We start from the raw sequence: 12,566 nt of genomic DNA on the forward strand, positions 1-12,566 counted from the left end.
GGGATTAGACCGGACAGTTGACAGAAGTATGTGTAGGGAAACATTTTGAGTCTAGTGATCATAATGCATTTAGTTTCAAGTTAATTATGGAGAAGGATTGGTCTGGGGACCTCTGATTGAAATTTTGAGGAAATGAGAAAGGATCTAGAATCCTTGAATTGATAAATTGTTTTCAGGCAAGGATATATGAAGTAAGCGGAGGACCTTCAAAGGTAAAATTTTGAGAGTACAGAGTTTGTATGTTCCTGTCAGGATCAAAGGCAAGGTTAGAAGGCATAGGGAACCTTGGTTTACAAGGGATATTGGGGATCTGTTTCAGAAGAAGAGAGTGGTGTATAACAGGTGGAGGCAACAAGGATCAAATGAAGTACTTGAAGAGTTTAAAAAATGCAAGAAAAACCTCAAGAAATTAGGAAGGCAAAAAGAAGATACGAGGTTACATTGGCAGACAATGCGAAGGTAAATCTTAAGGGTATCTACAGCTATCTTAAGAGCAAAAAGATAGTAAGGGACAAAATTGGTCCCCTTGAAGATCAGAGTGGTCAGCTTTGTTTGGAGCCAAAAGAGATGGGGGAGATCTTAAACATTTTTAAAATCTGTATTCATAGGAAAAGGGCACAGATTTGTAGAAAGTAAGGAAAACAAGCAGTGAGGGCATGGAATCTATGCAGATTAAAGAGGAGTAAGTGCTTGGTGTCTTAAAGCAAATAAGGGTTGATGAATCCCCAAAGGCCTGACAAGATATTCCCTCAGGCCTTGAGGGAGGCTAGTGTAGAGATTGCAAGGGCTCTGGCAGAAATATTTCAAATGTGCTATAGTGCCAGAGGATTGGAGGGTACTTATGTTATTCCGTTGTTTAAAAAAAGTCTCCAAAAGTAGCCCTTGAAATTACAGGCTGGTGAGCCTGATGCCAGTAGTAGGTAAATTATTGGAAGATGTTCTAAGAGATCTGATATACAATTATTTGGATAACCATAGACTGATTAGGGATAGTCAACATTGCTTTTGTATGGTAGGTTGTGTTTAACCAATCTTTCTAGAGTTTTTTTTTAGGAGGTTACCAGGAAAGTTAAGGAAGGAAAGGCTGCAGATGTTGCCTCCATGGATTTTAGTAAGACCTTTGACAAGGTCCCACATGGGAGATTAGTCAGAAAGGTTCAGATGCCAGATATTCATGGTGAAGGAGTGAACTGGATTCAACAATGGCTAGATGGGAGAAGCCAGGGAGTAGTGGTGAATGATTGCTTCTCAGACTGGAGGCCTATGACAAGTGGTGTGCCTCAGGAATCAGTGCTGGGACTATTGTTGTTTGTCATCTATAACAATGATCTGGATGATAATGTAGTAAATTGAATCAGCAAGTATGCAGATGACATTAAGATTTCAAGTGTTGTGAACAGTGAAGAAGGTTCTCAAAGCTTGTAGAGGGATCTGGACTAGCTGAAAAATGGCAGATAGAATTTAATGCAGATAAGTGTGAGGTGTTGCATTTTGGAGGACAAACCAAGAAAGGTAAATAGTAGGTCACTGAAGAGTGCGGTAGAATAGGGGAATCTAGGAATACAGATACATAATTCCCTGAAAGTGGTGTCACAGGTTGATAGGGTTGTAAAGAGAGCTTTTGGCATATTGCCCTTCATAAATCAAAGTATTGAGTACAGGAGTTGGGATGTTCTGGTAAAGACGTTAGTGATGCCAAATTTGGAGTGTTGTGTGCAGTTTTGGTCACCTAACTATAGGAAAGATATCAATAAGAGAGAAAGAATGAAGAGAAGATTTATGAGGATGTTGCCCAGACATCAAGAACTGAGTTACAGGGAAAGGTTAAGCAGGTTAGGATTTTATTCCCTGGAGTGCAGAAAAATGAATGGGATTTAAAATTATTAAGGGTAAATGGAGATAGGTTTTTTCCATTGAGGGTAGATGAGGTACAAAGCAGAGGACCTGGGTGAAGAGTGAAAGGAGAAAGGTTTAGGGGGAATATGAGGGGGAAATCTCTTGATTCAGAGAGTGGTGGGGGTGTGCAATGAACTTCCAGCTGAAGTGGTGAATACGGGCTCAATTGTAGCATTTAAGAGGAATTTGAACAGGTACATGGATTGGAGAGTATGGATGGCTATGGACTGGGTGCAGGTTAGTGGAACTAGGGAAAAAATGGTTTGGCACAGACTAGAAGGACTGAAAGGCCTATTTCTGTGCTGTAATGTTCTATGGTTCCAATTATGGATCTCTTGGTATGTAATGTTCTATGGTTCCAATTATGGATCTCTTGGTTCTGTGTTGATTTGAGCCCCACTCTGGAGATTTCAGCTCAAAATTTAGATTTTCACTTGGTTTCATAAGGGGGAGTTCTGTTCTGCTAAATTTGCTGTTTTTGAGGTGCAATTCAAATTGTTCTTTCTGGAAGATTAATGAGATTCCATGAAAATATTTGGAAATGGGAGGTTTCTATTTTTTCCTTCCTCGTCCAAAAGATCATAGCCTCAGAGCAAAGAAACTTTCAAGAAATTCTTCACTTAGGAGTTTAGAATCTTTGAAATTTCATAAGGGAGAATATATATTTGTTGAACATATGGGGATGAATTTTGAACATCTCAAGATATATTTGTGATTTTGTTTTTAATTGAGGTATGAGTTGTGTATTATTGAATCACAGATGTCCATTTTTGTTTCTTATCAGACTGGTTTTGAATTTTATGTAGCATCAAGCCTGGTTCTGATATATACAAGACAGATATCACTGTTAATGAACATTTTTTTCAGCAATGTAGAGTCCTGGTTTATTTGACATTACCAGGTGCAAATTGGCAATTTGTATTCTCTACAAACACTATGGATTAATCCCTGTAATTGCTCTTGGCTAGAAATTTAGGTCCATAATACTTCCTTCTAACCATACTAAGCACATGAATATTGTTTTTCTCCCAGAATGGAATAGAATACAATAATTCACAGATTAAATCACTCTTCTCTGGAAGTTGAATCACTTTATGGATGCAAATTATACTAATGTGGATGACTTGCCATTGGGCACAATATAACATTATTCCCTGTCCAAAGTTCATTTGAAGGCTTGCTTGTAAAATTTAATTTATATTTGAGTTGCATCTACTGTTGAATTCTCTTGATTGAACGACTCACAAAAAAAAACTCCTACTGGATTTTTAAAATATGCCCCTTGCACTTTCCATCATTTTTTGCATAGCAAATCTTAAACCAAAATGCTGACAATTCCTTATCCCACTACTTATTCTGTCCAACCTTCTGAGTTTCTTCAAAGATTTGTTTTTTTTAAACTGGAGACTCTTGTGGCTCCTTAAAAATGCCTTTAATCTGCTACCCTTTGGCTTGGGAGGCTTAATTCTTATCTTTGATTCTATGCCACAAGATATTTTTCTGTAACAGGGAAGTTGTTGAAGGGAAAAAATGACAAAGACGCACTGGTAGCATCATGAAGAGAGCCTCTGCTTCCTCAGGAGTTTGCGGAGGAGCTAGTGGAGTTGTTCAAGTGAACCGGTACGGACTTGAAGGGCCGACATGGCCTGTTTCCGTGCTGTAAATGGTTATATGGTTATAATTAAGACTGATGAAGGAAAAATTAAAAGAGAAGTAAATCGAAGTAGGACTTATGTTAAAAATGTTTATAACTAACTTTGTTTGAACTGACATGGTTAACACTAAATATTAATGGTTCCTATAATACTGCACAGATACATTAATTTGTGGATTAATGCAGGTAATGATTAGCCAAAGAAAGTAAAATTATTAGAAAATTAAAACTGCAGATGTTGGAAATCTAAAACAAATCCGAAAATGCTGGAAACACTTGGATCAGACTGCATTTGTGGAAAGACAAATAGTTTAATGTTTAGGGTTGAAAGTCTCACAAACTCACTCTCTCTACAGATTCTATCTGATTTACTAAGTATTAGCACAATTTCAGTTTTGTTAAAATTTATTGGAATAGGAAGTAATTAAAATAGATGATCATCTTCAATAGGCACTTCTTAATAACATAAACAAGTATGATTTAAAGTGCATACAAATAATGCTTGGCAGGGCCATTATTTGCTTAGCATAGCCCTTTTTGCTTTGGATAAAAACTTTGTTCCACATTTTCAAATTTAGTCTATTCTTTATGGACATAATTATGTTAATCTATTTTGATAGAGAGACAGGAGATTGTATATGATGGAATCTGGAATTTAAAAAAAAGCTTTGAAAGGGATTTTTCAAACTTTATCAACAATTTTCAAGTTTAACCTAGAACGCTGTCCATTAATTGCTCTTTGTTTTTTCTCAAAACTCAGATGAACCTTTATTGGCATCTCAAGAAAATGTCTTGGCTCTTACTGCATTGATAACCAGACGAGCTATTTTATTGAAGAGGAAAGGAGATTCTTCCCCTATGCATATTCAGTGGCTATATGATGTAATGCCCTATATAAGTTTAGAGAAATTCAAATATAATATTAAAGATAAAAAGTTTCAATTTATTAAGTTATGGGGCCATTCTTAGAATTTTTTTAATAATCGGAAGAGTCGGAGGACGTCACATGATGGAGAACCTGGCTCCTCTGAGGAAAATGTTTTTAAAAAAGTGAAGGGAAAAGCTTGAAATTCATCTGAATAAATTATAAATAGTCAAGGAAAAAATGCAATGCCACCAAGGAAAGACAAAGAAGCAGAAGAAATTCTAGAGAAGATGGAAGAAAAACAACCAGAGGAAAAAAGAAAGGCCTACCTTAGAGAAGAAGCTGGGACCTGTAGTGAAGCCTACTCTTTGGACAAAGAGAACTGCGGCATCCCTGCAAAAACAGGGACACCTGGACAAGTCAGGGAAAGGAGTGACTTGACTGCACATGTGCGAGGGAGTCGGCAACAATGGGAGGTCCTGTCAGAGTGGCTTTCTAAACCCTTTATGAACAAGCTCTCCAGAAGTCCAAAAGGCTATCTGAGAAGGGAAAATTATTGGAGGAGGAGGAAGAAGAAGAAGAAGCAGAACAAGGTTCAGAGGAATTGTTGGAAGAAAAGAAGGGGTAAAGAAGAAAGCTAAAGTTATCCCTAAGTCTCAAAACCCAGTGGTTATGATTATGGAAGAGTTAAGGTTAATAAGACATGATATTAGGAGATCAGAGGCTAAAGTTAATAAAGTATGTGAATTTGTTAAAGGTGCGGGAAAAACATCAGGAAATCGAAGAAAAAATTCAAAGCATTAATTTGGAAAATAAATTTCTTCGAGAAAAAAGTGGATAAAGGATTAGAACAAGTGTTGGTGATGAATAAGCAATTGTCTGAAAAATTGGATTCATTAGAAATTTTTAGTCGAAGAAATAATATTAAGATTATTGGCCTGAAAGAATGAGAGGAAGGAGAAGATATTATTCAATTTTTTTACAGCACTGGATCCCTCAGACTTCTGGGTAAAAGCATTTTAAAGGCGAGATTGAATTGAGCAAGCTCATAGAGCCCTTAGACCTAAACCTCAGCTGGATCAAAAGTCGAGGCCTATTATGTCAAATTTCTTCATTATCAATTAAAGGAAAAATCTTAGAATTGTATCCAAGAAGGCTAAAGAAAGAAAGGCACCATCAGCATTTGGAGAGAACAATAATTTCTTTTATCCTGATATAAGCTTTGAATTATTGAAGAAAAGGAAGAGTTTCAATCCAATTAAAAATATACTGTGGAAGAAGTGATATACTTTTTTTATTCTGCTTTATCCTGCAACTTTGAAAGTATTTGTTCAAGGAGGTCCAAGTAGATTTTTTTTATGAATCCAGAGCATACTCAAAAATATGCAGGAAGTTTGCCAGGCATGCATCAAGAAATGACCCAAAGAGTAGACACTATAAGACGAAAAGTTATATTATTGTGATTAAATTTTATGTTTTAATATAAATGGGCTTCAATATCCCATAAAGAGAAAGAGAATTCTGACATAAGTTTTAAAAAAAAGAAAATAGATACTGCTTTTCTTCAAGAAACACATTTAATTGAAAAGGGACATCAAAAATTAAAAAGGGATTGGGCTGGAATGGTGGTAGTATCACATTTTAATATAAAAGCTAAAGGAGAAGCAAATTTGATGAATAAAAATCTTCTAATTAAAATACAAAGCACAATTTTAGACCCATTTGGTAGGTTTGTATTAATAAATTGTCAATTTTTTTTGAACAGTGGACATTAATTAATATTTATGCACCAAAAGTGGATAATGGTAAATTTATGCAAGAAGCCTTTTTAAATATGGGGGAATCTAATGAAAGTATTTTAATAGGTGGAGATTTAAATTTTTGTCTTGACCCCCATATTACATAGATTACAAAGAATGTGTTGAAATCTAAGGCAGCAAAAATAACTTTGTCATTAATGCAAAACTTGAATTTGGTTGATATTTGGAGAAGGATATATCCGAGAGAAAGGGACTATTTATTTTATTCTAATAGACATGATTCACATTCTAGAATTGATATGTTTCTATTATCAGCAAGATTTCAAGGTAGGGTATAACGGGTTCATATCTGATCATTCTCCTTTTCTTAGCATTATATTTAGAAGACAAACAGAATATGAATTTTAGATCGAGGTATAATAGCATTCCTTGGACATTAATGCTGATTCTATGGATAATAAATTTGTTCTATGGGATGCAATAAATTTGTTCTATGGAGAGATAATGTTTTTCTTAAGTTAGAAAGGAATATATGTCTCAAATCAATAATTTCGAGGTAGAAATATCAAATCTAGAAAAGGAATTACAAAAACAATGGTCAGAAGAAAAAAGAAGAATCCTTATAGAATGGAAAAAATGATTATGAGAACTAAGCAGAGATATTATGAATTAGGGGAACAAGCACATAATGTTTTAGCGTGGCAATTGAAAACAGAACAAGAATCAAAAATTATTATTGCAACTGGAGATGAGACAGATCATGTATCCAAAAACCCCAAGATATGAATAATTAAGCAATTTTTATTGAAATTATATAAATCAGATTCTACGCAGGATGATAATAAAAATGATCGATTTTTAACTCAAGTAAATTTTGCTAAATTAAATATAGAAGAACAAAAAATATTAAGAATCTCTTACAATGGGAGATTGGAAGAGTTATAGCTTCTTTACAAAAACAATCTATCTCCTGGTGAAGATGGATTTACATCAGAAATTTATAAAGAATATAAAGATGTGCTAATTCCTGTATTTATATAAGTTTTAATACAAATGGAATAAAATGGAAATTCACCTGATTCTTTTAAGACAACAATTATAATGGTAATTCCAAAAAAAGTAACGATCCATTAATGCCATCATCCTATAGACTGATATCTTTATTGAATGTGGATTACAAGATAGTGGCTAAATTATTGACAAATAGGCTGGAATTTTTTTAAAATCAAAATTATTAACAGGATTTATTTTTAAAAATCAGCAGATAATGCAACTAGGTTGATTAGTTTAAATCACCTAACTCAAAAGAAAGAAAGTTTAAGTGTAGCAGTGGCTTTAGATACAGAAAAGGCAATTGATAGAGTAGAATGAAATTTCCTTTTGAAGACTCTTGCTAAATTTGGCTTAGGACAAACATTTATAAATTGGATAAAAACATTATATATTTGGGAATTAGAATTGGTAACCAGTTGGAGAATCTTTTTAAAATTAATTGATTAAGAAAATGGAAGAGGATTTTTAAAAATTGGTTGATTTACCATTACATTACTTGGCCAAGTAAATTATATCAAAATGAATATTTTTCCATGGGTGCAATATTTATTTCAATCTTTACCTATCGATATTGCTAAAAAGTTTTTTTTAAGGATATAAATAAAATTTTAAGGGAATTCTTGTGGAAAAGCAAGATTTCTATGGAAAAATTAACTTGGAAATTTGAATCAGGAGGTCGACAACTTCCAAATTTTGAGTATTATTATAAAGCAGCCCAAGTATGATTTCTTTCTTCTTTCTTTGAGGAATAAGAAAAAGTGGCTTGGGTTAATATAAAAATGAATAAAATAGGTGAAAAAGAATCTGAAGAATTTCTATATAAATAGTGTGAGGTATTAACTGGAGAAACAGACACACCAATTTGGTCAGAATGTGACATAAGTACATATGTTGATGGGAGTTAAGGGGTATGGATTAGTAAGAATGCCACTGGTGCAAAATAAATTGATCCCATTTACGTTGAATAATATAAATTTTATTAACTGGTCAAAAAAAGGAATAAAATTTATTAATCTTTATCAAGGCAGATATTTAATGACATTTGATCAAATGAAAGCTAAATATGGAATGTAAAATAAAACAATATTTGGATATTATCAATTAAAGGCTTATCTATGAGAAAGATTAACCACATCTTTAAACTAGAATGGTTGGGGGGAGGGAACAAAATAGTACAGAGCAGTAAGGAGAAGGTTAGAATGCAAACAATGAAAGTTTGTAGTAAGTATTTGAATATGGATGGGCAGGTGATAGAGAAGGGAAATGCTCTGGAAGAAGATGAAGGGCAATTGGCAGGAAAAGTAAATAATGTTGTTCTTAAAGATGAGGGAAAACAGGGATTAAAAAATGGGAAATCCCTGAAATTCATATATTTTAATGCCAGGAGTATTGTAAAAAAGGTGGATGAGCTGAAGGTGTGGATTGATACTTGGAAGTATGATGTGGTAGCGATTAGTGAGACATGGTCGCAGGAGGGATGTGATTGGCAACTGAATATCCCTGGGTTTCGTTGTTTTAGGTGTGATAGAGTCGGAGGGGCAAGAGGAGGTGGGGTTGCATTGCTTGTCAGGGAAAATATTACAGCGGTGCCTAGGAAGGATAGATTAGAGGGCACATCCACAGAGGCTATTTGGGTGGAACTGAGGAGTAGGAAAGGAGAGGTTACACTTGTAGGGGTGTATTATAGACCACCCAGAGGGGACCGAGACCTAGAGGAGCAAATCTGTAGGGAGATAGTAGATATTTGTGATAAGCACAGGGTTGTAATTATGGGAGATTTTAATTTTCCACATATAGATTGGGAAACACATTCTGTGAAAGGAATGGATGGGTTAGAGTTTGTAAAATGTGTGCAAGATACTTTTTTACAACAATATGTAGAGGTGCCGACCAGAGAAGGAGCAGTGTTAGATCTACTGTTGGCAAATGGGATGGGTCAAGTGACGGAGGTTAGTGTTGGCGAGCACTTCGGGTCCAGTGATCATAATGCCATCAGCTTCAATGTCATTATGGAAAGAGAGAAATCAGGGCCAAGGATTGAGGTTTTTGATTGGGGAAAAGCTAGATTTGAGGAGATGCGAAAGGACTTGCAGGGTGTGCATTGGGACAATTTGTTTTATGAGCAGGATGTAGTAGAGAGATGGAAGTCTTTTAAAGATCAGATTTTGAGAGTGCAAAAGCTTTATGTTCCTGTTAGGTTAAAAGGAGGGGCAAAAGGTTTGAGAGAGCCGTGGTTTTCAAGGAATATTGGAAACTTGGTTCGAAGAAAAAGGGAGGCGTACATTAGATATAAGAAGCATGGAGTTAAGGAGATGTTTGAAAGATACATTGAATGTAAGAGGAATCTTAAGAGAGGAATTAGGAAAGCTAAAAGAAGGTACGAGAAAACTATGGCAAGCAGGGTGAAAACTAATCCAAAAGAGTTCTACAAATATGTTAATGGTAAGAGGAAAGCTAGAGACAAAATTGGTCCCTTAGAAAATCAGAGTGGAAAACTGTGTGTGGAACCTAGAGAAATGGGGGAGATCTTGAACAGTTTCTTTTCTTCGGTATTCACTAAGGAGAAGGATATTGGGAGATGTGGGATAAAAAAAGCAAATTGGGTAAATATGGGGAATATAGAGATTACAAAAGGTGTAGTTTTAAGGCTTTTGAAGAATATAAAGGTGGATAAGTCTCCAGGACCAGACGGGATCTTCCCCAGGACATTGAGAGAAGTGAAGGAGGAAATAGCAGAGGCTCTGGCGGTAATTTTTCAAATGTCATTAGATATGGGGATAGTGCCGGAGGATTGGCGCATTGCGAATGTGGTTCCGTTATTTAAAAAGGGTTCAAGGAGGAAGCCTGGCAACTATCGGCCTGTAAGTTTGACGTCTGTGGTAGGTAAATTAATGGAGAAAATTCTTAGAGATAGTACTTATAAACATCTGGATAGACAGGGTCTGATCAGGAGCACTCAACATGGATTTGTGGGAGGAAGGTCATGTTTGACCAATCTGATTGAATTTTTTGAAGAGGTGACTAGGAATGTGGATGAGGGTAGCGCAGTGGATGTTGTCTATATGGACTTCAGTAAGGCCTTCGATAAGGTACCACATGGAAGGTTAGTTAGGAAGGTGCAGTCTTTAGGTATAAATTTTAAGATAGTCAAATGGATTGAACATTGGCTGAAAGGGAGAGGCCAGAGAGTGGTAGTGGATAATTGTCTGTCAGGTTGGAGGCCGGTGACCAGTGGTGTGCCTCAAGGATCTGTATTGGGCCCATTGTTGTTCGTTATATACATTAATGATCTAGATGATGGGGTGGTGAATTGGATTAGTAAATATGCAGACGATACTAAGTTAGGTGGAATAGTGGATAATGAAGAAGGTTTTCAAGGATTGCAGAGGGATTTGGGCTGCTTAGAAAAGTGGGCTGAAAAATGGCAGATGGAATTTAATGCTGATAAGTGTGAGGTGCTTCATTTTGGTAAGAAGAATCAGAATAGGACATATGTGGTAAATGGGAGAGCATTGAGGAATACAGAAGAGCAGAAAGATTTAGGAGTAACGGTACATCGTTCCCTGAAGGTAGAAACTCACGTGAATAGGGTGGTGAAGAAGGCTTTTAGTATGCTGGCCTTTATCAATCATTGCATGGAATATAGGAGTTGGGAGGTGATGTTGAGATTGTATAAGACGTTGGTGCGGCCTAATTTGGAGTTCTGTGTGCAGTTCTGGTCGCCTAATTATAGGAAGGATATAAACAGAGTGGAGAGAGTGCAGAGAAGGTTTACCAGAATGTTGCCTGGGTTTAAGCATCTGGAGTATGGGGAGAGATTGGACAGATTGGGTCTTTATTCTTTGGAGCGTAGAAGGTTGAGAGGGGATTTGATAGAAGTATTTAAGATTATGAAAGGGATAGACAGAATGGATGTGGATAGACTATTTCCGTTAAGAGGAGGAAAATTTAAAACAAGAGGACATGAGTTAAGAATTAAGGGGCAGAGGTTTAGAGGTAACATGAGGGGGAACTTCTTTACTCAGAGAGTGGTAGCTGTGTGGAATGATCTTCCGGGAGAAATAGTGGCGGCAGAGTCAATTGTATTATTTAAGAAAAGGTTGGACAGGTATATGGATGAGAAGAAGATGGAGGGTTATGGGCATTGTGCAGGGAGGTGGGACTAGAAAGGGGTGTTTGGTTCGGTGCGGACTAGAAGGGCCTAATGGCCTGTTTCCGTGCTGTAATTGTTATGTTATGTTATGTTATCTTATTTACTATTAGAAGATAATGAAATAGAAACAATGATATCAAATCCAAATACAAAAAAAGTTTATATCAGTTATGTATTTATTACTTCTAAGGGGAGTAAAGAAGAAAGATTTTCATAAATCTAAATAAAGGTGGGGAATGGACTTGGGCATAGATATAAATGATAGAAATTGGACACAAATATGTTTATGATAGTATGAAAAATACAATAAATGTTAGATATTAAATGGTACAGTACAATTTCATAGCTCAGTTGTATATTACACCACAAAAGCTTAATAGATTGAAGTCAGATATTTTGCATAAGTGTTTTCAATATAAACAGGATATAGACACCTTTTTACATTCTACATGGACATGCCCCAAATTGAACTTTCTTTGGACTAATAGATTTTCTTCAACAGATAATAGGTGCTAAATGCCCGGGAAACCCTATGTTTTTTTTCCTTTGGGGGATATATCAAGGATTAGTCCAGATTTAAAATTAAATTGGTTTCAAAAAGAATTTTTAAAGATCTCACTGGCAGTTTCATGGAAATTGGATATGGATTTGGTATTAGATGAAATATGAAGTTGTATGCATTTGGAAAAGATCACATATAATTTAAAGAACAAATATAATTTTTAAAAAATTTGGTTTCCATATATGCAAAGGATTGGTGTTATAACTTTATAAGTAATTATAATATGTCAGTTGGTAGAATTTGGTTCAAACTTTGTAACTTCCTGTTCACATCTTAATGTATTTAATTTTATTTTATTAAATGTTGTTTGTGCATTTTTTATAATATATACATAGATTTTGATTGTGTTATATATTGCACAATAGTGTTTTCTTTTACTATATACTTCATATTTAAAAGATATAATGGTAATTGTGAGTATTAGAATAATTAGGTCACACTTTATTCATAAGGTAATATCTAGTATTGTTTAAAAATTAGTGTATTCTTTCTCTTTCTGTTGTTCTTTTTTTCCTTTTCCCCCTTTGACTTGTTTTTGGGGTTTTTCTGAGGGGGGGGAGAAAATTATTTTTTTTTAAAAAAGCTTGTATTGAATTTGATGTATAGAATTTTCTAGTTTGTAT

The 12,566-nt window shown here is 35.2% G+C and overlaps 1 protein-coding gene across 3 annotated transcripts in view; it reads left to right on the plus strand.

The window, feature by feature from the left end:
* Positions 1-12,566, plus strand: part of tbc1d9 (TBC1 domain family, member 9 (with GRAM domain)) — a 98,928-nt gene that overhangs the window by 38,882 nt on the left and 47,480 nt on the right. Inside the window, exon 2 of one of the 3 annotated variants that reach the window (XM_069925309.1) lies at positions 4,311-4,432. The exons of the other annotated variants lie outside the window; for them this stretch is intronic. The gene's annotated coding sequence lies outside the window, so the exon portion shown is untranslated. The remainder of the gene's footprint in view (positions 1-4,310; positions 4,433-12,566) is intronic. 3 annotated transcript variants of the gene reach the window in all.

Source organism: Narcine bancroftii, chromosome 3 (assembly GCF_036971445.1).
Source record: "Narcine bancroftii isolate sNarBan1 chromosome 3, sNarBan1.hap1, whole genome shotgun sequence".
In the NCBI taxonomy this organism is placed as follows: Eukaryota; Metazoa; Chordata; class Chondrichthyes; order Torpediniformes; family Narcinidae; genus Narcine; species Narcine bancroftii.